Source organism: Budorcas taxicolor, chromosome 24 (assembly GCF_023091745.1).
Source record: "Budorcas taxicolor isolate Tak-1 chromosome 24, Takin1.1, whole genome shotgun sequence".
NCBI classification, from domain to species: Eukaryota; Metazoa; Chordata; class Mammalia; order Artiodactyla; family Bovidae; genus Budorcas; species Budorcas taxicolor.
Window position 1 is genome coordinate 40,817,592 of NC_068933.1, and position 18,361 is coordinate 40,835,952.

The 18,361-nt window shown below is 46.9% G+C and overlaps 1 protein-coding gene across 4 annotated transcripts in view; it reads left to right on the top strand.

Annotated features, from left to right (window-relative positions):
• The first annotated feature begins 692 nt into the window (after positions 1 to 692).
• THRB (thyroid hormone receptor beta) overlaps positions 693 to 18,361 on the top strand; it is a 437,459-nt gene continuing 419,790 nt past the window's right edge. The window contains exon 1 of one of the 4 annotated variants that reach the window (XM_052661486.1): positions 693 to 832. The gene's annotated coding sequence lies outside the window, so the exon portion shown is untranslated. Of the gene's footprint in view, positions 833 to 909; positions 946 to 1,322; positions 1,598 to 1,837; positions 1,993 to 18,361 lie in introns of those variants that run through there. The other 3 variants (XM_052661489.1, XM_052661487.1, XM_052661488.1) reach the window with 3 other exon arrangements.

Sequence of the window (18,361 nt, forward strand, 5' to 3'; positions counted from 1 at the left end):
TAAAACACACACGTCATTGGCTGGAGATCTAGAAAACTCTCCAATAAATCATCGTTCAGACAGTTGAGGCTAAAAAAAAAGTCAAAGCTCTGTCAAAACAGTTGGTTATGTTAATACGTGTGTACATTGAATAATGAAGTCGGAATTATTTTAATATTATCTGTAAGAAAATCATTATACCCTGTCCTTCAAATAGCTTTCTGGCAACCCGAGCTTCTGACCGATGGCATTTTCGTTTTCTGGGTACTGAGAATTTTCACAAGCACTCTTCTAGCCCAGAACCGCAGAAGCCTGCTTCCTCTTCTGCCAGCCTGGACCCTCGGCCTTCAGGACCAGGGTGGGGGATGGATTTTATAAGTGCATATCTGACTCGGGCAGGACTTTTCAAGAGTATAAATTATTTTTGTCTTCCGGGTTTTATTTGGACGTGTCCCGGGCAAAGACAAACGAGCCAGGCGGTCTTTCTGGAACCCCTGCGGGGTCTGCACCCCGCGCCGGGCTCCCACGATGTGCGGGGTGGTGCGGAGGGGTGTCTCCCTCAAGGGCAAGCCAGGTATTTTCCAAAACTTCCAGTCCTGGGGTTGGCGATGGGGGGGACCGCCAGACGCCCGGCGGGAGCGAGGCCCCAGGAGGAGCCAGAGCGCCGCGTCGGCCCCGACACGCGCCACAAGTGGTTTGGAGGAGGGAGGGAGGAGCGCAGCGGCCGGGGCCCGGCGGAGCCGGGGCTTCTGGAAGTCACCCCTCCCGGCCCGTGTCCCCGTCCCCCGTCCCTTCCTCGCTGCCGACTAGAGGAATGACGCCCGAGCCCGAACCTCCCTGCGCACGCAGCCGGGTGGGTGGACGCGCGGCCACCAAAACGGCCGCGACATCGCCGCCGGGGGGAGGACTCCGGGGTGGAGGGCACGGCCGGGACGGGGCCCGGGGCGCCCGCACCTGGGGCGGCAGGTGCGGAGGCGGTGAGCCGGGCGGTGCGGGCCGGGCGCGCGGGGCCGGGGGGGCGCGGGCCGGGCGCGGCGGGCGCGTCGAGGGCGGGGGCGTCGGGGGCCGGCGGGCTCCCCGGGCGCGCGGCCGGGAGGCCATTTCCTCGCGGCGCCCCGGGAGGAGCCGGGCCGGCCTGCTCCGGGCCGCCGCCGGGCGGGCCGGAGGGGAAACCAGGTCACCGGCTGGCAGACGCGGCGCGGGCGCCGGGGCCGCAGGAGGGCAGCGGCCCGGAGCGGGCCGGGCGCGCGGGCCCGAGAGGCGGAGACTCGGCGGCCGGGCCGCGCTCGCCGCCCGCGCCTATAAAAGTGGAGCGGCCCCGGCGGGCGGCGCGGTCCCGGCCCGGCCGCCCCTCTCCGCCCGCGGAGCTGACATTTCGCAGGACGCGCTCCCGGGACCCCGCCGCCGGGAGGAGGGGGCGGAGGAGGGTGGAGACTGCGGGGCTCGGCCGAGGCGGGCGCGCGTCCTCGGGCGGGCGGCCGTGACGCGGCGGGGATTAACTTTGCATGAATAAGGCGAGTGCGCCGGGGAAGCGGCCCTCCAGCTCCAGCGCTCGGGCAGCGCCCGCAGGCTGCCTCCCGCGGCGGGGGCGCCCCACCCGGCCGGCTCCAGCGCCCCGGTAATTCGGCGAGAGGACGGCGCGGAGGCGGAGGTGCGGGGGCGACAGCCCCGCTGTCCGGAGGGCGGGGTGGGGGGTGTCGCGGGAACCCCTCGGGGTGCGAGCGGCGACGCCGAGCGCGCGGGCGGGCGTGGGTGGGGTGTCAGCCGCCGGGCGCCCGCCCCCGGGGCTTCGCGCCCCGCCGCGGGGAGGAGGTGCCCTCCGGCTCGGGCACCCTCGGGGAGCCGCGGCGTGGGCAGCGGCGGAGCGGGGCGGCTGGGGCGGCCGTGGCCCTCGGACCCCGAGCCCCGGCGGGTTGCCAGCCTCCTTGTGACCCGGAGTTTGGCATCCTCGGCGCCGAACCCAGTGGAAGTTTCCATGATGAGGAAGTTCTATGACACGAGGGTTCGGAAAAGGTTGGCAGACAGCCGGGCTGAGGGGCGGGGGCGGGGGCGGGGAGGGGGGCGGCGGAGCCGGTTTAAAGGGACGGCGGGTCCCCCAGCCCCCTGTTCTGCTGCCCCGGAGCTCCGGGCTTTGCGGGCGGCACGGACCCCGCGGGTGGCATGCGCCGGTGCCCGCGCCTGGCGACTTGGCGTCTGCCCACCTCCTCGGGGATTTGCGGACGATTTCGCTTGCCTCCGGGTCGCGCTTCTTGCTTCGCTTCTCTTGACGCAGCATCTTCCCCTGGGCCGTCTCGAGTCGGTTCCGATCCGCGCAGTGGTGCCAGCTGCGCGCTCTCCCCCACCCCCGCCACCCCTCGGAGAAGGTCTCATTTGAGGGAGTTCTTACTCCTGGTGGATGTGGTCCTTTTTATTTCCCAGCGACCATCATCAGGTTCTTATTAGTGTTAAATCTTAAGTCTTCTGATTTGTTTTCAGTGGAGGTGGGATGAGTGTTTTGGGTCTGGAAGATTCAGTGTAGAATTTTCCCCAAATGGGAAATGTTCAAGGTGGGATCTGGAAGCATGACAGTTCCGTCAAGTGAAGCGAAGAAAGAGACAAGGGTTTACCTGAGCAGACATCTGCCCTTCTCACACACAGAATTTGTGAAGATTCAAGCACTAAGCCTAGTAAATACATGAAACAAAGTCTTCCCCTTAGCATGTTATTGATGCTAGGTGCTTGTGAGAATCAGTTTTAAAGACCTGTTTTGAAGTTCAAGAAATTCAGCATTCGTTGGACAGTGCAATAATAACAGAGCACAGCAGTTTCTAATAGTATCAGTATATTGGGTAATGTAGACCTTTCGGGCAATAATATTTGACCTTCTTTTAGTATGCCTATTTACATTGCAGTAATATGTAGCATGCTCTGGATTGCACAGTAATACCAATTGCATGTTAGTCAAAATATTTCACCGATTCATTCTGGATATTCACAGTGACAGATCAGCTCCCTGATTCACTACTGCTTGCCTCTCTGATTCTGAAACAAGGCAGGGACTAGGAAACACGAAAGAAAAAGGTGTTTTGATGAAAGTTATTCTAAGCAGTAGATGTTTTCAGGAGTTTTCATGCCAGTTGGCTATGTGTTTTAATCGACTTCAACAGAAATTCCATATCAAGCAACTTATTCAAGATGAGATATGTGAAGGCATTGGCAGACACTCACTTATTATTGGTGCGTGTTGAATAGATATCATCAGAACCTTAATGAGTTTCAAAGTTTAATTGTATATTGAAGTTGTGTCCTCTGCTAGTAAATGTGATTTGCTTCTATTTTTCAACAAGTGAAAGCAAATGATACTGAATTTAGCCATAGACTTTTCCTAAATAAAGCAATTCCTGTTGGCATTACAATGCAAAGGCATAATTTTATTGACACTTGAAAAATGCTTTTTATAAAGTAACCGACATTAAAAGAGAAATTAGCATTCCATTTCCCCCTCTTTAGACTCTTTGTAGCAAATTCTGCTATAGAGGCAGATTAAGACAGATCCCTTTTAATTTAGCAACTTTGGGAAAAGGAGGTTTCTTGAACTTTCCTTCCCAGTGGAGAAAGTCGTGGATTCTTTTCCTTTCCTGGGACTTTTGCAGTTGCTGAAACATGGTGTGTGGAGCCACAAATGATATTGCACGTTTCGTTTCAGTATGCTCATCGTTTTGAAGGAAATCAGAGTAAAGATGATTGGTTTCTTGAGCTCCTTTTTGTCATTGTGCTGTAAGACTAAGTGTTGCTTCTGTTAAGAGCGCTTCCCTGACGTTGGCGCAAAGGCAGGCTCCCATTGCTTCTCAGAATCCGTGCGTTGTTTTTGCTTACCTTTATCCCTCTTCCGTGGTGGTATTTGGTATCTGAATGGTTCATTGCAGTTGCTACTTGTTGAATACTTGTCTCCCCTGTCTGGAAAAGAGTCTTGACGGCCTTGTTTACTCATAATTATCTAGCATCTTGACCGGTGCTTAGCACACAAGCAGGTGCTAGAGAAATCTTTGTTGAGTAAATAAATGGTTGTGCCCAAACCCCATGTTCCCCCAAATACTTAAGTAAGCATCTAAGTGAGTATCGATGGGGTGTGCCGAGGTCTGTACCTGTGTGTGCCGTGTGCATATGGCTCAGCTTCTCTCTTTTGATAGGAAAGCTAGCCCTGTTTTGTGTAGTGACAACTCAGAGTTATTTCTGTGAGTTCTTCTGGGGGCATTTGCCTTGAGTGCCTGGAAATCCTCAGCAGCAGTTTGTCTTACGTGTTACCGTCATTCCCTGAAGACACTGACCTTCAACTCCCTGGGTTTCAGCAGACTCTTTATGAGTTCCAGAGGCATTGTCAGTGCTGAGAGTGAGATTCCAGGGAACAGACATCACTGGATGATAGCAGTGCCTTCTCACTCAGCAGGTTCTGGCAGTGCCTTTGGCCTTGGCAGCCCCAAGGGGCCCAAGGGCATGTGGTGGTGTCACTGGTCTGCAAAAGTAGCTGTTGGGGAAGGGGCGAATGGGACTGTCAAGACCCAGCACACTATACAAATATCCCTTACTGGTAGAGTAGGAATTACCCTGGGCCGCTACCCTACATGTAAATTCAGTCAGTCAGCCTCTTCCCTGTCTCCTTGCCCCATTTCATAAACAGATTCTGAACCTGATAATTATGGGAACTATTACACTGTCTGAGTTTCCAAGTGACGGAGGTGTGATACCCAAGGGGGCATCTTCAAATTAGCTATTCATGAAAACTCTTGTGACAGTTGAGACTAAAAGGAAATTACAATGGATGGTTCTGGTCATTTATTTTTGTTTACAGAGTGGTGACTTCCAGAAACATGTATCAGTAAATGCATAGCAAAAAAAAAAAAAAAAGTGTAAAAAATACATAGTAAAAAAAGCCCACAAAGTGATGAGACCAGTAAAAATGATAAAAGAAGAGAAATCAAAATCTTAGGCATAAATTAAACTGAAATAAGTGCTTATTGCTTTTCAGTTTTTAATTTAGCTCTGAACTTCTGTGTCCAAGTTAACAGAAAAGAGAAGGCAGGGAGGGGGCCACTGAGGTGGCAAGTATGTACAGAACCTGTAAGGATAAATCAGATAACATTTGTAGAGGGCTTACCTCTACATGTGTGCCAACTACTTATACTCTCATGAAATACCATGTCACATAACTTGAACTTCATTTCTACAGAAAATGAAGTAAAGTTCTTTACATGGTAAATTCCTTTGCCCACCTGCGAGAGAAAAAACGACGCAGAAAGTATAGTAATGGAAAGTCACCTAGTGGGACTTTATTTGTGGGGACCTGAGCTCCGATGCTCAGTGGTAGAGATTTTGGACGCTGTCTCTAGTGCAGAAATAGAGCTCAGACCTAGAGGAATGAATGGTTAACATGTTCTTTGGGCTGACTTTCTCAAATATCCAGTGTCTCAGCCAAGCTTTTAAACTGGAGCAGTCTGAGAGGACGGTTCAGGTCCAGGTACTGGAAGATGACCCTACGGCCATAAACCTCTCTCAGCAGGTGGCCTTGATGCTTTGTGCTTTAGTCTGTATTCCCAGGTGGCGCAGTGACAAAGAGCCTGCCTGCTAGTGTAGGAGACGCAAGAGACGTAGGTTCGATGCCTGGGTGGGGAAGATCGCCTGGAGTAGGAAATGGCAACCCACTCCAGTATTCTTGCCTGGATAACCCCATGGACAGAGGAACCTGGGGGGCTACAGTCCATGGCGTTGCAGAGAGTCAGACCTGACTAAGCGCACACGCACACACTGTGTAGTTATCGACCTTTGGGACAGTTTGTTTGTTTATGTCTGTTTCACCTCTATCTTCCCCTCTGAACTGTGATGATGGACTGGGGGTTTCCTCATCCTTGACTCCCAGCGCATCTAGCCAAGGCTTTGACATCTGGGCTCAGGGAGATGCTCCTTTGGGAGAATGAATGGGAGGGGCAGGAGGGAGGATGTTTCTCTTTCCTGTCTGGTACTGTATCTGGTGTCATCTTCTGACTTAGTTTTGTTCAAGTGAATGTTTGCTGCCTGGCTTACATTGTATGTCTGTATCACAGCAGCGAATTTTGCTAGAAGAGCTTATTCTCACGTCTGAGCTGCTTGAACAATACATGGCAGGTTAACTCCCTACTTTATTTAAATTGATTTTAATTACCTGATTTGATTTCTCTTTCAGGCTACAAAGATTTGTGTACCTACTGTGTGCCTGGCCCCTCTAGTTGCTCTGTAGCTCAGCATGTAGTCTAGTGAACTGTGAGACACTAGGTGATGTTAATGCAGAGAGATTCTGAAATGGTTTCCACTGTGATGGAACGGAATGCCTGTCGGGGTCCCTCACGTGGCCCCCTGGGTAAAATAAACTTCTTTTAATCTGAGGAGGTGATGGTTTTGTGAGGTTTCTCACCCATGTGTATTAGTGTAAACTGCACCACGATTCACCCAGGACTCTCTTGGGATCCATGTGGTCTGGCACTGAATACGTGTAGGCTGGCGCATCTGTGATTAAGGATGCTCACTCTCCACCTTAAGGGCCTAAAGTGTTAGTAGTTGTGGCATTTAGGCCAGTGGGGGCGAGGGAGAATGTCCACATTATCAAGTCACAAATAGTATTTCCACGTCTTCTCAGGAATCTGCCCAACTGAAGGCTAGAATCGTGATCTACATTTAATGCTAATGTTGTTTGGTCCTGCTGCTGCTGCTGCTGCTAAGTCGCTTCAGTCATGTCCGACTTTTCTCGACCCCATGGACTGCAGCCTACCAGGCTCCTCTGCCCATGGGATTTTCCAGGCAAGAGTACTGGAGTGGGTTGCCATTGCCTTCTCTGTTGTTTGGTCCATACTGTCCTAATTTCAAGGCACTTTGGAAACTTTATGTCCTGGCAGCTCTTCTTCTGTGGTACTATTTTTATTGAGTGAGAAACTGAGCTCTGCTCTGAACTTAAGTTATCCTTTTCACGCGACAAGTCAGGAGACCCAGGAATTAGGACCTGGGAGCTTGAGTCTCTCCCAGGAAGCATACTGTATCTTTTCCTTCATGACAGATGCACTGACATATACATATACATGTAAGGATATATATAGGTGTATACAGTGCATACAACTTTCCTGGAGAAGGAAATGGCAACCCACTCCATTATTCTTGCCTGGAGAATCCCATGGACGGAGGAGCCTGATGGGCTACAGTCCACGGGGTCGCAAAGAGTCAGACACGACTGAGCGACTTCACTTTCACTTTCACAGCACATACAGTAATATTTGTATTATTTGCATTGTGTAGATAACTGTATAAGTAACATGTGCATGTGTGTTCCTGCATCTGTGTGTATGCCAAAAGTGGACGGTAGATGGGACACATATAACAATTAGGAAAGGACTGAACTGAACTAATTACTCAACTTCCTAGTTTAAAAAAAAAAAAAGAGCTTCCAGGTATCATGGCTTCTCTTCTGTGATCAAGAATGCAGGGTTTTTTTTTTTTTTTTTTTCAGAAAGTCATGAATGATGAGCTGATGAAAGTAAAAGCTTGGACAAAGACACGCTGATCGACAGCAGGTGTATCTTCTTCATTTGAGAAGTATGCTATCTGACTCCTCTGGAGGCCCAGGAGTGTCTGTGTTTAGGAGAATGGAGAAGACAGTCCTTGTTTGGGTGGCAGGCTGTATGAGCATGGCCTTCAGAGCCCACTGCGTCTTCTGACCCTTGTGACGTAGGTTGTTCAGTGGTTCCCAGGAAGGTCCTGGTACACTCCTCTTTCCTTTCATTTGTCTCAAGACTGTTTGCCCAGATTTCAGCCCTGGTTGTTCAGAACAGCTGCTCAGCAGTTCATGATTGAGGTTAGCGATCGTGACATTCTTGGGTTAGGGTCAGCGTTTTCCTTTTTCTCTCCTGTCTGCATCAGTATCTCCCCACTTGCATGTCTGTACTCGCAGAGGCTCCTCTAACAAGTCTGTGTCCTGTTATCACATACAGTGAGAAAGGCACTGCTCGTCTCTGGCTTCAGCCGCGATTCCCATGGCGAGAAACGCCACAGCCATGCTGACGTCCCCAGCTGCAGACCCTGCCATCAGTTTCAGTCCTCCGCCACACTCCTAAATGTTTGGGCACATCCTCTGATTTTAGTTTGTACTGGTTACTCTATGGGAAGTCCTCAGTTTAACAACTTAATGCAAGTGTTTTCAGAGCCTGCTTTTTATGCTTGTGTACAGGGGCAGCATGTACCGAAACTTATTTGATCACCATATTCTCATGTGTGTGTGTGTGTGTAAAGCCACAAATGGCCAAAGTTGGATGCAAAAGGCTGTGAGGAATAATTCATGGTGTTAGTCACTCAGTCGTGCCTGACTCTTTGCGACCCCATGGACTGCAGCCCACCAGGCTTCTCTGTCCATGAGATTTTCCAGGCAAGGATACTGGAGTGGCTTGCCATTTCCTTCTCCAGGGGATCTTCCCAACCCAGGGGTGGAACCCGGGTCACCTGCACTGCAGGCAGATTCTTTACCGAAAAATTAGTCCTATCTGCTTTAGAGCATGAGAACCCACTCCAGTATTCCTGCCTGGAGAATCCTGTGGACAGAGGAGCCCGGGGGGGTGCTGTAGTCCATGGGGTTGCAAAAAGCTGGACACAGCTGAGGTGGCTTAGCAGGCAGGCTTTAACTTCTGCTACATTTTAAAATTAGAATTATTTATTTTTGGCTGTGCTGGGTATTTGTTGCTGCCGGGACTTTCTCTGGCGGTGGCGAGTGGGGGCCACGCTCTCTGTCACGAGCAGGCTGCTCACGGCGATGGCCTCTCTTGGTGCAGAGCACACGGGCTCCAGGCTGTGGCTCCCGGGCCTCCTTGCTCCTCGGCATGTGGGCTTTTCCGAGATCAGGGAGAATACCCATGTCTTCTGCACTGGCAGGTGGATTCTTCACCACTGAGCCACCAGGAAAGCCCCTTCTACTACATTTTATGACAAGTGATCACTCACAGTGAACCTTTATGCTCTTCTGTAGAAAAACCTATCAGTTTGTATTCAATAGCAATTAATGCTGCCTTTGTGATGATGTAAAAATTAGGCTAAATTGCTGTGACTTTAAAATGTTACAACCATAAAATATCTTTTCTTGACTTCATTTCTGGTATTTGATATATTAATTGACTCCAGGCATAGAATGGTTTATTTCTGCCTTATATGTTTTTGTTTACTTTTCTGAATTTTGCCTAAGCTTCATTGTAATTTCTCCTCCCTATTTTACTCCCAGCATCGGGAAACCTAGAATAATGTATTTATATCTGAATTGTAGTTTCAACAGGAGGAAGCATATGGTTGTATAACCTTGTATTATTTGTGTTTTATTTTTTTAAAAAAAAGATACCAGGGGAATCTTATACAGGAAATCTTTAAAAAAAAAAATCTAAATTATGGCCTGTGTGCCCTTGGCTTGTTAATGTGATCTCACACTACAGATTCATACATGTGAGGTATTGCTAAGGCTGAGGCATCCTCTGGAATGTACTCTATATGAATTCATTTACTATTAATTAAAAATGTGTTTTCTGATTTATTTTTACTTCAGGTGCCACAGAAACCAAGCCTTAAAATAATAAACTTGTTTCTTTTCTCCTGAAATCTGTCTATTCCTCAACCCAGCCCTCTATCTCTACATCCACCCCCCATCCATGCACCCGTCCATCCATTAATCCCTCCATCCATTAATCCCTCCATTCCTGCATTCATCTGTCCACCCATTCATCCTATATGCACTGGACATCTACTGGGTACCAGGCTCTGTGGTAGGTTCCAAGACCCCGTGGTGAACATTTAAAAATCCTTGCTGTAAAGATGCTCAGTCTCCTGGGTCAATCTACAGGCATTAATTTAGCACAGAGCAGTGTTTCTCAGCCTCTGAATCAGTGACATTTGGGACTGAACAGTTCTTTCCTATGAGGAGCTGCACTGTGTATGAGAGGGTATTTAGCAGCATCACTGGCCTCTTACCCCACTAGATACTTGCAGCCATGAAAAATGTCTCCAGATGTTGCCAGATGTCTCATGGGAGCAAAATCACCTACACTGAAAACTACTGGTGTAGAATTAAGAACCTGGCTAAGAGTGGTGATGTGTGGGTTCGTAACTTGTCTTCCCCTGACTTTGTTGCTCGTGCCCCTGTCTCCTCGTCTATAACACAGTAAAGATTTAATGGAATAGGGTAGCACTTGACCTGCAGTGAGGTGTTAAATATTAACTGCTCCCAGCAGTGGTAGAATTAATGCTTCAACAGTTACAGTCAGTTACAATATAGATGAGTTCTGTGATGGAGTAAGTACAATGTACTTTACTTTAAAATCTTCTAGTAGCCACATTATAAATTAGTAAAAAAGCAACCAGTGTGTTTGCTTTCAACAGTATATTTTATTTCATCTAATATATTCAAAAATTACTGACATAATCAATATGAAATGATAATGAGATTTTTACTTTTTTGTATTAAACCTTCAGTATCTGGTATATATTTTATACTTGTAGCAGATCTCAGCCTCAGCTAGCCACATTTCAAGGGGGTGGGGAGAGTTCTAGGAGTGGGAAAACCACATGCAAGTATATGAAATGGGATAAAAGTATGACACATTTGGGGATTGCAAGGAGCTTAGTTGGATGTGCAGAGGACAGCAAATGAGGCCATAGGGGCAGGTGGAAGCCACGTGATGAAGGCTGTCCAAGCCAATAAGGAAAGTGGGTTTTGTCTCGACTGCATGAAGAGACTAAAGGGCAGCATGTGAGAGTTTTATTTTGAAAGGGTTTTTTTGGAGTAGGTCTTGAGTAGGATGGAGACTGGAAATGGTGAGCCAAGTGAAAGGTTCTAGAATAATATACTGACATGAGGGTAGCTGCTAGAACAGCGGCAGTTATATGTTGCTGTGAAGTCTTGGGGAACAGATTTCACTTTCTCCAAGATATGGCAAATTTTTAACATTTAATTCCAATAAGGAATATTTTTAGCAAGCTGGCTCTACGTTTGGGGGAATTTCAAGTTTAATTTGAAGGCAGATTAAATGATAGGTTCTCTTTAAAGTATTTTCAAATGAAGCTTAATTTAAAAACTATCTTACAGCCTATTTGTTGCTCAGTATTACTCAAGGGTTCCTCTGCTATTAAGTGTTGATTTTCTGATAGGGATTTTATTACTCTAATGATCAAAATTAGAGATGGGTGGAGAGTATGAATCATTGAGTGAATGAACAATAATGACCTTACGGAAATACCACTTAATTCAGAATAAAAATATTTTGGACAAGTCTCTTCACTTATCTGAGCTTTCATTTCCTTAGTCATGAAGTAGTTAGAGTAGGTGAATTAGGCAATTTCAAAGTTATTCTTTATCTGGGCATTATCAGAATTAAGTTCTTCATATTGCAAATTTTAATTTTCAAAAATATTGCAAATATTTTACAAGGACAACCATTGTAAGTCAAGGACAGCCCTACCTAGGGTAATACAAAGGCAAACAATTATTTCTTTTCCTTCTATATGTCCTTAGCTTAATACTTCTTATCATTGGTTGGTCTTATTTCTTAGTAACCCAAAACAGATCTTCTACAAATACTTCATATAATAAGCCATTATAATAAAAAGTTTGAGCTTTTCAGGACTACTCTGAGAGTCCTACTTTTCAGCTCTACTCTGTAGTGGAAAAGCAGCCATAGATAGTATGTAAATAGTCATGGCTCTGTACCAATAAAGCTTTATTTACGAAAACAGTGACTTGTAATTTGCTGACACCTACTATCCCAGCAGGAGTCCAGTAGAAATATAAAGTGAACCACATAGGTAGTTTAAAATCTTCTAGTAGCCACATTATAAATTAGTAAAAAAAACAACCAGTGTGTTTGATTTCAACAGTATATTTTATTTCATCTAATATATTCAAAAATTACTGACATAATCAACATGAAATAATAATGAGATTTTTACTTTTTTGTATTAAACCTTCAGTATCTGGTATATATTTTACACTTGTAGCAGATCTCAGCCTCAGCTAGCCACATTTCAAGTTTTCAATTGCCATTGGTGGCCAGTAGCTGCTAGAATTGGGCTGTACAACTTTAGCCTTAAAAGCTATGGTTCTATCAAATTCCATGCACAGAGAAACTCTATGCATTATTTCAAGTGATTGAGACATTCACCTTTTCTCGCCATACGTGTTGGTTAGGAAAACATCAAGCTTTGAAAAAAAACACCAAAAAAACAAAACGGGCAGGGGCTAAAGAAAGTAAAATTGTATCTTTCACCCACGTGAAGTTGAAGGTTGCTGTTCCCGATTCAAGGGGGCTCTGCTCCGTGTGAATTTCGGAGACTCCCGATTTCCTGGGTCTTGGTCCCTCCGTCTCCAGCTCAAGGCTTCCAAGGTCACATCCTCACTGCGTCAGACCCCTAGAAGGGAAAAGACGGTGCAGAAGCACATGGGCCTCTCCCCTGCCTCGGCTTGGAAGGGACCCAGCACCGTTTTGCTCCACTTCCACCAGCGACAGCGATCACCGGCCTGCACCTGGGGAAGTGGGAGGGGACATACAGCCCCGCCTCCCGGGTGCCCCTGGGCTGGGGGCGGGAGTCGAGGTCTGACCCTCTCTGCCACTGTGTTTTTCAGTTCTTGGGAGGCTCTCCTCAGAGCGCTGTCTTGGTGCTTTTGGAGGCGTTGCTGCTGCTGCTAAGTCACTTCAGTCGTGTCCGACTCTGCGCGATCCCAGAGATGGCAGCCCAGCAGGCGTTCCGTGGTGGAAACCTCTCCATAGTGACGAGGCAGCCCACGACTGGGTTTTAGTGCAGGATCGCCCTCCTAGCTGACCCAGTTCTGTTTTCTCCCTTCTTGGGCTCTTACAGGGTCGCTTTTAATCTGCCTGCACCCGCCTTTTCCTTGGAATCTTTGACTGTCATCTTGAACTTCTTGATAAATCTGTGTGGGTCATAATATGTATATAGTGTTGGGAGTTTACTGATCAAGCCTGGTGTAACTGGCACATTACTAATGATGCTGCTACATTTTTAAAATTTTTTATTGGAGAAGAGTTGCTTACAATATTGTGTTAGTTTCTGCTGTACAGCAAAGTAATCAGCCTTACATATACATAAGGACTTCCCTGGTGGCTCAGGTGGTAAAGAGTCTGCCTGCAAAGCAGAAGACCTGGGTTCAGTCCCTGGATCACGAAGATCTCCTGGAGAAGGCAATGGCAACCCTGTCCGGTGTTCTTGCCTGGAGAACTCCGTGGACAGAGGAACCTGGTGGGACTGGGCTACAGTCCACGGGGTCACAAGGAGTTGAATGAGACTCAGGGCCTGCCACACACACATACATACACATATCCACCCTTTCTTGGATTTCCTTGGCATTTAGGTCACCGCAGAGCACCAGGTTTCGTTCCCTGTGCTATACAGGAGGGCCTCATTTGCGCTGGTGTTTTTTAACGAAAACTAAAATGTAAAGTAGAGCCATCAGGAAGCAGAGGGCAGAGCTGATTCTTGGTGTGCTGACAGAGGAGTTGAAGCCATTTTCCTGGAATCATTTTACAGAGCTTTAGACAGTTTAAATAAATGACTCATTACATAATATCTTGACTAAAAATAGCAAGTTTCCTAGTATTTATTCTATTTATCATTCCTTACTACAATGGAGAAGCCCAATTTATTTTAGTCAAAAAGGATGTTTGCTTGTTTTCTTCCCCAATTATAAATGTATTAATGTGTTTGATCAGATATTCAGCCTGTTCTGTAGAAATGCATCTGGTGAAGGAAGTGGAAGAGAGAAATGAATAATAAAAGTGAGGTCAGTGAAAAGAACAAAGAAGCTCTTTCCTTCTGATTCTGCATATTTTACCTTTTTGAAAACTTATCATTTAATTATTATTCAAATGTCTTCCTCTGAGAGTAAGGGAACTGGTATTTCATTAAGAAATAGGACCAACCAGTGATCAGAGGTATCATGCTAAGGACACGTAAAAGGTAAAGAAAGAATCATTCGCCTTTCTATTACCCTAAGCAGGGCTGTCTTTGATGGCACAGTCTATTTTTGTGAAATATTTTTCAGTAGTTATGAAAATTAAAACTTGCAATATGGAGAAGTTAATCCTGATAAGTGCCTCTCAAGTACAGAATCCAGCTAATACTTTTTTTTTTCATTGAACTATAGTTGATTTACAAGGCTGTGTTAATTCCTACTGCACAGAAAAGTGATTCCGTTATACACATATATATTTAAAATACTCTTTTCCATTAATGTTTATCACAGGGTAGCGAGTGTAGTTCCCTGTGCCATTCAGTTCAGTTCAGTTCAGTCCAGTCGCTCAGTCGTGTCCGACTCTCTGCGACCCCATGAACCACAGCACGCCAGGCCTCCCTGTCATCACCATCTCCCGGAGTTCACTCAGACTCACATCCATCGAGTCTGTGATGCCATCCAGCCATCTCATCCTCTGTCGTCCCCTTCTCCTCCTGCCCCCAATCCCTCCCAGCACCAGAGTCTTTTCCAATGAGTCAACTCTTCGCATGAAGTGGCCAAAGTACTGGAGCTTCAGCATTAGCATCATTCCTTCCAAAGAAATCCCAGGGCTGATCTCCTTCAGAATGGACTAGTTGGATCTCCTTGCAGTCCAAGAGACTCTCAAGAGTCTTCTCCAAAACCACAGTTCAAAAGCATCAATTCTTCGGCGCTCAGCCTTCTTCACAGCCCAACTCTCACATCCGTACATGACTACTGGAAAAACCATAGTCTTGACTAGACGGACCTTAGTCGGCAAAGTAATGTCTCTGCTTTTGAATGTGCTATCTAGGTCGGTCATAACTTTTCTTCCAAGGAGTAAGCGTCTTTTAATTTCATGGCTGCAGTCACCATCTGCAGTGATTTTGGAGCCCAAAAAAGTAAAGTCTGACACTGTTTCCACTGTTTCCCCATCTATTTCCCATGAAGTGATGGGACCAGATGCTATGATCTTCATTTTCTGAATGTTGAGCTTTAAGCCAACTTTTTCGCTCTCCTCTTTCACTTTCATCAAGAGGCTCTTTAGTTCCTCTTCACTTTCTGCCATAAGGGTGGTGTCATCTGCATATCTGAGGTTATTGATATTTCTCCCGGCAATCTTGATTCCAGCTTGTGTTTCTTCCAGTCCAGCATTTCTCATGATGTACTCTGCATAGAAGTTAAATAAGCAGGGTGACAATGTACAGCCTTGATGTACTCCTTTTCCTATTTGAAACCAGTCTGTTGTTCCATGTCCAGTTCTAACTGCATACAGATTTCTCAAGAGTCAGGTTAGGTGGTCTGGTATTCCCATCTCTCTCAGAATTTTCCACAGTTTATTGTGATCCACACAGTCAAAGGCTTTGGCATAGTCAATAAAGCAGAAATAGATATTTTTCTGGAACTCTCTTGCTTTTTCCATGATCCAGTGGATGTTGGCAATTTGATCTCTGGTTCCTCTGCCTTTTCTAAAACCAGCTTGAACATCAGTAGGACCTTATTACTTATCCATCTTGCATCTTCCAATCCCAACCATCCCTCATCTGACCCCATCCTTCTTGGCAACCAGAGTCTGTTCTCCATGTCAGTGAATCTGTTTCATAGACGGGTTCATTTGTGCCGTGTTCTTGACTCCATGTGTAAGTGATATCGTATGGTGTTTGTCTTCCTCTTTCTGACTTACTTCACCTAGTCTGATCATCTCTAGTTGCATCCACGTTGCTGCGGATGGCATTAGTTCATTTTTTTTTACGGCTGAGCAGTATTCCCTCGTATATATGTATGGCATCTTCTTTGTCCATTCCTCTGAAGGTGAATATTTAGCTTGTCTCCGTGTCTTGGCTATTGTGAACAGTACTGCTTTGGGCGTACATGTATCTTTTGAGTCCAGCTAATTCTTGCTATCCTGTCATAAGAAAGAACTACTTCTTTCAGTCACCCCCCCACTGGTTACCACCCCTCACTAGGATCCCTGGGGCAAGGGGTAGCCTGCAGTGTGGGCACCAGGAATGTCATATTTTAAAGTCCTGTCACAGAGCAGGTAGAAGAGACATTCCCCTTCTCTGAGAGACAAAGTGCAAATTGCAGGGAGGGTGGAAATGGGGATCTGGGGTCCTGGCCTGGTTGAGAGCCGGGGTGCTGGGGGCAGATCAGGAGTAATGGGTAGAGGGGTGGCATCACTCAGGCGTTGAGTTGGATGCCCAGCTTTGCCACCTTCTAGCTTGCGGTCTCTCTGACAAGTTACTTAACCACTTTGAACTCCAGTCACCCCATCTGTACAATAAAAATAGTATTGATACTTCACAGCCTTGTTGAGGACACTAAATGAGATTGTGGTTAGGAACTGTGTAGCCAGTCCACAGTGCCTGGGAGGGCACGGTACATGGGGAAACAGTCTTATCGTTATCTTATTATTTCAGAAGCTGTAAAATTGGTTGTGTTACGTCAACCTACACCCTAGAAGTATGGAGCCTGATTGTTCCAAAGGCAGGAAATCAAATTTCCTCGATCATTTTGTATTATTAGTTACTCTTTTTTCAGTTTTAAATCATTAGGATGCATTTACTGGTAACAGTCTTCTTTTTATAGTGAAAGTGTTTGTCACTCAGTCATGTCCAGTTCTTTGCGACCCCATGGACTTAAGCCCACCAGGTTGCTCCATCCATGGGATTTTCCAGGCAAGGATACTGGAGTGGGTTGCCATTTTCTTCTCTACTTTTTAGAGATGTCCTGGAATTTTTTAGCCTCAAGAGATACGTTCTGTTGTCAGTGGTTGAACTCAGGGAACCCTCAGGGTTTGCATAAAATAAAAATAGCAGATGCTCAATTTCCTGCCCAGGGCTCCAGCCTCTTGAACACAAAGTTGGTTCTCCCACTTGGACTGAGTGTGATGCTGAAGCTGACTACCTTACTGACTTTTTTCATAGCATCTACTCTTGCTTCTTGCTCTGATGCTTTTCTGCTGTCCACAAACAAACTTCTGTACCTTGTTTGTGTGTGCTAAGTCATGTCCAACTCTTTCCGACTGTAGCCTATCAGGCTCCTATCTGTGGGATTTTCCAGGCAAGAATACTGGAGTGGGTTGCCATTTCCTTCTCCAGGGGATCTTCCCTACCCGGGAATGGAACTTGGGTCTGCTGCACTATAGGTGAATTCTTTACCATCTGAGCCACCAAGGAAGCCCTCTGTCCCTTACAGTCCAGTATATATTTTTTCCTGCTTCTGTTTCAACCCAGCTTCCAAATATCCTTCATTCAGGGAGCTCCCCAGACCTGCCCTGGTTCATTAGGATTGTGATCCAAATGATCTCTGCCTCTTCCTTGGTGAAACATACCCCTTTAATGACAGTTTCCTTCAACCCTTTGTCCAAAGGTAATAGTACATGTTAAGTCTCTTACTATATGGATTTCCTCACTGTTCATTGCCCAAACCTCACATTGGTCAATGAAGTGGCTATTTCTCTGCTGGATTTGAAGTTCTAAGAGGGCAGGGGCTGTGTGCTGAACAAGTGTAGTGGCGTCTAGATGGCAGGCTCAGAAGGTAGGTGCTGAGTAATGCTGTCTGCTGTTTTGACCAACCACATGCAGGCTGTTTTTGTATAATTAGGATGAATCTAATTTTAAAATGAACAACCGTGTGTCCTCAGATGAACCAGAATATACACTTACAAGGCGCTGCTGTCCTGCATTATAAATAAGGGAATAGATTGCCCGGCAGAAAAGCTCTGCTGTTCTTTTCCCTTTTTTAAAGAAAAGAGAAAGAAGGAAAGAAAAAAAGCTCTACGCTGGTAAGAACTGAGATAGAAGATCTCCCCGTCCCCCCCACCTACACTGGCGAGAAATCAGGGCCCCAAAGTGGATGTTCTCAGCAGAGATGAAACCCAGCCGACAGCCACAATCGGAGGAGAGTGGCTTCAGAGGACTCGTAAGGAGCCATCCTTAAAAATGGCTTCCTGCGGACAGACCCTGAGCTGCACGCCCGTCCTCAGAGACCGGGGGACCCCCTCAGGGCCGCGCTCGGGTCCCGCGGAGTCGGAGTCCTTGGAAGGCGTCGGGTGCATCCCTGACTACAGGCCTGCTGCTGGTGGTGTGGGGAGCCCCTCGATACATTGCCGCCATCACATGCCTCAATCTCCGGGCATTTTCGTGGGATTCCTTAGCATCTCGGGATGCCCACTGTAGGGAAGATGAGTGATTTAATATCGCCCCGAGGGGGCTTACGGTTCACGTCTCTCCTTTGTCTCGCGCGGGTTTGAAACGGTGATCCATGTTGCTGTTCTGTGGTTTTCGGTCCCCCCTGGTAATCCATCCAAGTTCATTTGAACCGCAGCCGCCCTTGTTTCCAGCTTTGCCTGTTCCCGGCACTAGAGTAAGA